This window comes from Cyanistes caeruleus, chromosome 16, assembly GCF_971803275.1.
Source record: "Cyanistes caeruleus chromosome 16, bCyaCae1.hap1.1, whole genome shotgun sequence".
Lineage (NCBI taxonomy): Eukaryota > Metazoa > Chordata > Aves > Passeriformes > Paridae > Cyanistes > Cyanistes caeruleus.
In genome coordinates this window covers 4,560,861-4,570,055 of record NC_141716.1, presented here as the reverse complement: position 1 = coordinate 4,570,055, position 9,195 = coordinate 4,560,861, and the positions used below count along the sequence as shown (strand labels likewise).

At 40.5% G+C, this 9,195-nt stretch overlaps 1 protein-coding gene across 3 annotated transcripts in view; it reads right to left on the bottom strand.

The window, feature by feature from the left end:
* Positions 1 to 9,195, bottom strand: part of CDH4 (cadherin 4) — a 410,156-nt gene that overhangs the window by 138,492 nt on the left and 262,469 nt on the right. The window lies entirely within an intron of this gene.

Sequence of the window (9,195 nt, the reverse complement as noted above, 5' to 3'; positions counted from 1 at the left end):
CTGAAAGAAAACTGCCACCTTGCTTCTCAATTCTTTGCTTTCAAATAATAAATAACTGCTATAATCTTCCATAAAAGATTTATGCTCTGATGATGTCTGATTCTTCTACTGTAATTTCCTTTTGTTAGAGGCAGTTGAATGCCACTTACTGGTAAGTAAATTGTGTCATCACTTCACTGCAAACCACACCACTGAAAATGTAAGCTGGCCAAACATTTATTTTTGTTTTCTAACTCACACAAATCCCTTCCAAGGGCTTGGATTAACTAGCAACACTTTTTAGTGCAGATCCTTAATCTTAGTTTCCTTTCCTCTCTCTACTAATATGCTCCCTTCCAGTGATGTTACTTCAGAAATAACTCCAAATATCTCACAGTGTTGTCAGAAACTCTGCATTTTAGCTGCCATATCTTTTACAGTGACTTGGAAATACAGAAAATTGGCTATTCCCACTGAATTTTTCATAGTCCTGCACTAATGGAGGCACTGCAGCTCTGCCTTTTCCACAGAGGAGTTCAACTAGCAGAGGGGCACATGCACTGCAAATTCCCCTAAAGGTTCAAACCACAGGCCTCCATGTCCAATCTTTTCACAACACAATGCATGCCTTTCATTTCTTAGACAGAAACAACAAGCCCACACGGCTTTTCTTCTTCCTTAAACTTTCCCTCTTTAACAAGAAAATTGGGTTCTTTGCCTAAACAAATGTTACAGCTCACAAAGCCTCGAAGCACAAATCAAACAAATAAGTCAACTGCAAAACAGCCCAAAAGGGCTACAAACCCAAGCACAGATGCAAAACCCTCCTCAGGTCATGGTGTTTTGATTAAAATGAGCAGAGATCACGAGTGGAAGGAGGAGTCAGGAAGGAGAATGTCCTGGCAATGCCACCAGCACTGTGGCATTTAGGGGTCTGTTATTATTTCCATGAGAAACTTTTAGGTTTAGGAGTTTACAACTTGAGTCATAGAGGATTGTCCTGGTTCCAAATCCTGATTCCTAAAAGGGAATTTCTCAGGTAAAACTTTGCAAGGGAGGGCAGGGCCAGGTGGTTATGACAAGGATGAGTCTGTGGCAGGTTCAGCAGCTGCAGGGGCTCTTAGGGGATGCATGAGTTGGTTCATGGAGGGAAAAGAATTCAGCTCTCTTCACCCAGTGCCAAAAAAAATCCCATCAAGATCTACTGGGTGTTTTTTCAAGGGAGATTCTGGTGCCTGATAGGAAAAAAAAGGACATATGCAAAGGCTGATGTGCATGCACATCTGAAAGTGTTCTCTCTGCACACTGCCAGTACACTGAGAGAAGTGTTATTAGAATTGGGAATCTAATAAAAACTATAAACATGGCCAAAGAGGTTAGTACTGCACAATGCTGGATACAATAATCCAGTAAGGCATTATTTGTGTCCTTAGTTTCCAGTCAACAAATAAATTCTAAAGAGCCACCAGAGTTACTTAAAGGCTCAAATTTAAGCACATTCTTAAAATCTCTGCTGAACAAGGGCCAAAATGTTCAGTACCACCATCTGCAGATATCCAAATTGCCTTGGGCAAAATGTTTCCCTTAATATAATCCAAGGTTTTGTTTGTTTGCTTTTTAAGTTGTCTAACTGTTCGGATAGGAGGAAAATGTCCTTTAAATTAAGGAAATTAGCAACAAATATGAATGTTATTATAAATATGGTAATTATTAGAAAATATGGTAAAAATTATGGGAAAGGACAAACTGCAAAGGCAGGGGCCTTTAATGAACTGGTAAACTACTGCATATCCACTCTTTGCTACCCCATCATGTAGCCATGGCTTACATCTTTCATCAGCCTGCATTAGAGACAAGAAAAGATTTGGATGGTGACACCTTTATCACTGAAGATCTCATCTGTTATAAAAAAATAATTAACCACAGCAGTGAGAGCTTAAAATTAACCCAAGAGTAAATTCTCTAAAATCTTAAAAGCTGACACCTGAAATTCCAGGGTGCTGTATTTAATTCTTCATCGGTGCAGACTATCAAGAACATATGCAATAGTAAGGAAATAAAAACTGTAGATATTTTTTTTTTTCCCCTATCTCATTCCAGCCTGCTACAGTGCATTTCAGGAACAGCCTAGCTGTCAAGGTTATATCTGCACCATCATTCTGCAAATCCAAACTCACACCCACACAACACCACACTCTATCTTCAGGACTCCATTTCAACTCATCAAGGAAGCCAAGTCCACACCACCTAATGTGGGTGCTGAGTGTTAAAGAATGAACTCCTGCAGCAGAGAGGCAGATTGAGAGCTCTTTGTTCTGTCTCAGCTTTTTTCATTATTACTGTTTTACTCTGGAAAAGGCAGGAGCAAAACCAAAACCCTTTTCTAAGCAAATTAACCCACTGTTTTTGTGTACACCATCTTTACAGATTTTCAATAGCTTTCACGAGCTGTGTGCATTAGCTCTGACTATGCCTTCCTGCCTGTACACGGAATGAGAGTGGCTATTACAGTTATCTCACTTTCTGGAGAGGATGGCAGGTAATGATATGTCACAATATGTGCAATGGGGTATTATAGCTAAATACTCTTTGGAGTGACTGATGAACTCTCTTGCAGTATGCCTGTGATGACAATTTGAGGGGTAGTTATCCTTCTGTGCTTCCTGAATCTCTTGCTCCCGATGCGAAGCTGGAGCTGAAAGGTGAGGAGCTAAAAGGTGGAGGAATTGTTGGAGAGCCAGCAGAGAGCAGAGAAGCACCTCTGCATGGCTGTGAAAACAGAGCTGTGTACAACAGACCTGATGCACAGGTGTAGCAGTGCACTCAGACGTGGAACAATGTGACTGGATAGAACCACACAGAAGATTCTGACCACTCCATTAAAATCCGAGTCCATTATGAGATTCTTCAAATAACCCAAGGACAGACCCCGGTGCTGACAACTGGAAAGTGCTGCCTATGGCCATGGCAACAGCTCTGTGGTCTCAAACAAATCCTCACAGCTTTCCTGCCTTGGCTTCTATCTGTGAGAGAAAGACCATCCCCAGTGACGCAAGCAGGCTGAAAACATCACATCCTGAATGGAAAAAATACCTAAACAAAGGCTGTATGGATCACAGCTGGGCTTAAGGATCTTAAAGGTCCTTCCCAACCTAAACAATTCTGTGTCTCCCACTTGCAATTTGTATTTAACCAGTAGTCGTTGGTGGTAGGGTCACAAATCCCTGTTAGTACATCCCACCCCACTGCCTCACGGGATGCTGAGTGACTGCAAAACAGATTGAAACATCAACCACAAGGTCAGATCACAGGCCTTTTATCCCAGTCTCCTTCCAGTCTGACTTGCTGTACCCCAAATTAACGACTTGAGGTTAATCATAAATGTTATCAATGATTTTTGAGACTTCTGAAATGTCATGCTGATACTTCCCCATCAGTGGGAGCAGTCTCACTGCTTCCAGTGGCTTCTGAGAATCTCAGTTTTTATGTTGTGTGAGAAATTAAAAATTCCATTTCCTTCATGAAACTGGGATGCTACATTCAAAGGAGATTTATCACTTCCAAATCAAATGGCATTTTATGATTTAGTGGGTTTTTTATGATTTAGTGGGGCATTTTTTACCTCACGTTACTATTCCCAAAGCATCCTGGAAAACGGCAAAAACTCAAGGGCAGCTTTTTTAGCTGAACTGGGCAATAGGAGTCCTTGATATCTGTCTGCAAAGTGTCAATCACCTTTAAATCCCAACCTCACTTACGACGGTTCTCCTTGAGTAAGTGACAAGGCCAGTCTGGCAAAATGAAATTCTTCAGTAATACATTGACAAACTCAGAACCACAGAGCACCAAATTCCCCCTCAGTCTGGATTTGAATGCATAAATAAATAAGGCTCTTGCATTTATTTCTGCTAGAAGATTGTATTATTCCTTTCTGCAATTATGGAAAAATGCAGAGCACAGGCAAGATTTAGTGTCTGAGTTTTTGCTGCAAGACTCATGTCAGTAGAAAGGCGTTTGTGCTCTTGGGAATCAAAGTGAGATTCACCCATTTGTGGCAGGTGTTTTAAAGCACTCAGCCTAACAATCTACCCACGCATGGCACTACAGCAATTCAACGACTAAATTAAATCTCTGAATATTAAATTAATGATGGAAATCTAAAATATTAATATATTCTAATTGAATATTCTCTGATAAATTATCTAGGCATTCTCAGCAATTTGATTTTACTTTCATTTCTTAAGGAACTTTCAGCTGCATAAATACAGCTATTAAAGCAATTCAAAAAGGGAACATTTTCTGCTCAGACAAGAGAACTCTAAACACAAAGAATCTAAAAATTTCTTTCATATGATTGATTAAATCATAGAGCCCAAGACAGCTGAATCATTAAATGACTGCTTTCCTTCAGTCCCTCTGGCTTTAGCAAGGACAATATAAATTCCCCATGGGTCTGAATACAAGGAAATACAATATGTATAATTACAGTATAAGCTTGAATGCTGTTGTAAGAGAATTTTAAATGGAGCATTTATGCTGTAGCTGCACTTTTCAATCCATAATGCTGGGTGTGCGTGTGCATGGAAAGCCCATAAAGCACTGGGCATCTGCTTCCTTTGACCCAGATTCCCAAATGGCACACACTGGGGTAGCCCCACCAGCTCTGGCAGAGATGTGTGATTTACATCAGAATCTGCCCCTCTCCTGCAGTGAATGCTGGAAAATGAGAATGGTCTCATCAGGGAGAATGCAAACCAAGGCACGTCCTTTCAGCAGTACATATAGCGTGGAATATGTTTAGGAACTTTTTTCAGACTGTAGGTTTTAAAGGAATTTCAAATGGACACATCAAGCAAGCAGCACTGTGTCATATTTCACTTCCTCTGTTCGTTCTGTGAGTCATACGTAAGTCCTGGTTTGGTAACACACACACACAGAGGAGAGATCAATACCAGAGCCAGGACCATGGCAAGATAAACATTTAATGAACCATTTTCCTGCTCATCTTTCCCTCTTTGATGTCAGGTTGGTTTGTGGTGTGAAATTGCAGTCAAGCCAAGAGCTGTCTCAATCTACATCCTTGAACCAGCTTTCAAAGAAAGGCTGTGACTGTCCCGAGCACCACAACCTGCACAGTGTCCCATTTCCTCTCCACTCCCTGGGCTTGCTCCTTATCTTGGTCTGAGTGCTAAAAGACCAAATCCCCTAATTTCTGAATTTCAGCGGAAGATGCTCACAGGCCATCACAAAGGTGAGGTGCACTGAGAACCAGAACTAGCCATTTTTTTTTCTTTGAGTGTGTGTGTGCCTGGTAAGGCAAAAGAAACACCTGTTACTGTGGAGAACAAGGAAGATCTAGGTCTGTTTGTAATCAAGGCTGTCTGCATCTCTCTCAGGAAAAGTATGGTCTGATGTCCTCTGGGAAGCATTTGCAAGGCCTTTTCTCAACAAACCTTCTCTCACCACAGACAGATGTCATCTGTCTTGCAGCTGGGGGCTAATGGATTCTGCTCTGCCAATTTCACAGCAGTGAGCAACGCTGTGATAGAGGAGGCAAGAGGGATTTCCTACACAGCACAAAGGCACACGCTGAAACAGCCATGAGGAGCAAAGGAGATGGCAGAATTGAGGGCTGATGGTCCAAGCTGGCAGGAATTTCACAGCTCAGTGTGCCTTGTGTGCATCCAGCACCAGGATTTCAGACTTTGGGAGAGCTGTCTCACCCATTTCCTGCACCAGGGCCGTGGCTCACAACCAGGCTGTTGAGCTGGAGAGTGTGCAATCAACCTTTTTCACATTAAATATTCAATGTCACAGGATAGCTTAAGATGAGCTAAACCCACCCATGAGTCCACCACAGGATTTTGCAGTGTGTCAAGAGGAGCCCTCTGCTCCCTTAATGTGCCCCATGCTGCTGGAAACCCGACCCGACAGTGACACCCCTGCTAAGCAACAACACAAGAATTCAGGTATATTATATTCTGCCAACTTTCCAAGCCACTTCAGGACTTTCTGATTAAATTTACATAAAATGCATCCTTCCCTCTTATTCCCTGTTACACACATCAGGTTATTTCTAGTATTCTTGTGGCTGAGATCACCAGCTCTCACATGCGGGAGCCCATGCTGTGCCTGTAGCATGCAATCAAGGCAGTTTGTGAGAGCACCAAGATCCTGACTTGGTCATCCTCAGGGGATTTTCATGCTGGTGTAATGAGAATGAACGTCTTGTTTATCATAAAAGAGCTAACAGGAAAATAAAACATTTTTCAGTTCCATGTTTAATAAAGGCAAGCTGGGAAAATTAGGGTCTATGAAATGCAAGCTGGGAGGCTCTAAGAGCTCTGCTAAGGTCCTGGAGATGAACTGAAAGTTTGGAGCCCTCACAAAGAACACAGTTGCAGTGGTTGATAGAGGAACCCATCATCTAAGCATGTCAAAGAGGGCCAAAGGCCAATTCTGCACAAGACTTGGATTTTTAAATGAATTATTTTCATGTAGCCCATTGAGATGGACCAAGAATTGCCTCGAAAACTGAGTCAAGATTCCCATTTGAAGCAGCTGGAGACTGGCTTGTGGATCCAAAACTGAGATTCTTTTTGAAGTTCAAAAGAGGATGAAATACAAGATAAGCTAATAGATAATTAGATAATAGATAATTAAGAATTAGCTACGCGTGTGGCTAAAAGGGATGAGTCAGTGAGAAAATAGACAGAGCTCAGCAAGGGTGCAACTATTTAATATATTATCTTAGCTGATCTGTGTGCCTGCATGAGTCATTTGCTTGGAGAAGGAGGGGGATTTCATATTGTTTTTTGTATTTTTAATAGGCATTTTTATGGACTTCAGTTATAATAATGAGAGTACCTGACAATTAGTAATGAAATTAGCCCCACTACAGTGAAATATTTCACAGCATGTACAATATTATTCCTAGTACAAAGGTGGAAGTGAAGCAGAAGGAAATTAAACCCAAGATTTTCATAAATGTTTCCAAAATAAATAAGCATATATCAATAAATTTTGATAACTTTTTTCTCAGGTCAAAGACAAAAGCAGAATTTACAAAACATTTTTTTGTACTAACAAATTATTTTTAGCTTATAAATGTCAGATGTTCATTTAAGCTCTTCGAAGAGTAAGTAAATCTTTTCAGCAGACAAAATTAATTAGAAATTCCTATTATTATTTTTTCAGCTATTATTTTTCTGAAACACATTTTCTAGTTAGCGTGGTTGATGTATACGAACAGATACGGATGTTCCTCTGAAAGAAAAAAAACCTGTAATTAACAGAAGGGGTTTTTTTGGCAGGGATAATGTTCCTTTTTTTCTTTTTTTCTCTAAAAACTTTTTCATTTAACGTATTTTATCAGAATGAAATGGTTTAATGAGCAGAGAATTACAGTTGATCCCAGCTGAACCAGATAGGGCTGCCTTTCGAGGTATGCGGCTCCCATCAAGCTGCATTCACCTTTGCTATGATTTAAACTTCATTCAGGCACAGCCTTGCTAAAAATACTGACAAGTAACTAATCAACTTCCATAAAATGGAATTTTTACGTTCACAATAGGAAGCAGGAGTAGGAGGGAACCTGAAAGATTTGCCTATGCATTTCAAATTAGTCTGACCTATAAAAACGCAAACAGCAAGTGGTTCAATGAAAATGTATTTTTGGTGGGGCTTTTTGGTTTTTAGTGATGAGATTTTTCATGCCATCCTTTCCTATCCCTGCAAGAAGCTAGAACCACAGATAGCACTATGGTGGGACTGGTTTCCACCAGTTATACCTACAAAATGCAAGCTCAGGCAGATCTTTCTGGACCAAAAGAAGTTCAGTGCCCAAGAACCAGCAGTAGGTTTGAATGTTTTATATAAAATAGCAGAGAAAACAGTGACAGACCTGCTTCAGTACAAATGAGATCTGAGCTGCAACTTCACATGTGCACTTCTGGTTCCAGCTTGTGAGCAGATGGACACAAAAATATTCAGTGCCCAGCAAGCAAAAGCATGGGAAATCAGATCAAAACTCTTACCTAGATCTAGGAGACAGCAAAATGCTCCAGGGCAATCTGAAGATTATGTGGATGGAAATAATCAGATAGTGCTGGTCTTTGAAGAGATGTTGATTTGTCTTATTTAGAGCAAAGTCTAATGGAGGGAGCTGTAACTCCTGGGAGGAATCACCCAAGCTTCACATTCAGGTGTTGGCAAAAGGACCAGATGCTGCAGAGGAGCAGCAGCTCAACCCAAGCCTGAAACATCAGGGGTCTCATGCTTAATCAAGTTGCACTCTTTGTATGATCTTCCCTGTCATTATGATGCTTTCTGTATGTCAGATGAAGAGGAAAACAGCCTTTTGTAAGCCAGTTTGGTTTTTTTATTTCCCACCCCATTTTTACTTCATTTTCAGTGTTTCCTCTAGCATTTATATTTGAAAATGGCAATGGAATATAGTGCTGAAAATCTGGGAGTTCTGTATTTCCATAAGCCAGGTTATCTTTCCAAGGTTACTGGTAGTCTAAGTGATGAATATAAATTCTTCTGTACCTATATAAAATTTATTATTTGTCATTTCCATTAATATTAGAATTTTGCATAGTCAAGTCCTTCTGTTTCATCTCCAGAATGTAGGGTAAAAAGTGCCACAGAGATTTCAGTCCTTATACATCAACAAATTTGCCATGGTAAGCTGGTGCCAAGTTGTCCTCTTGCTGTCTAGTCAAAACTCAAAAGAAATCAGCAGGGAATGGAAGAGAGCACAAGTTCATTTTGCAAGTATTACCCTTTATTTTTCACAGGAATTCAAGATTTAATCTAAATTATTAATTTTGAAAGGCATTTTTTGACGCATCAGGTTATTCTCCTCTTCAGCTATTTCTTCAGCTTAGTAGGAAAACACATTAATGGGTCACTCCATACCCCACAACGCTGACCACACAAAGATTCCCTGGCTTCCCTCCCTGGTTTTCCAGGACAGATGTAAGAATATTTGCCACCTGCTACTTTTTTGTACTCCCTAATTGCACAGAGAAATGGCACCAACAACCCAAGTTTATCCAATCCCCGGCTGAACTGGGAACATGCCCCTTCCTCCTAGAAACAGGTAATGATGCAACCCATGTCAATCCAGGCACTACTACAAAAGGACTAAATGAACTTCCTGAGAAGGGATGCAAATGACACACCACTGCTACTCAAAATAACTTCTGAAAT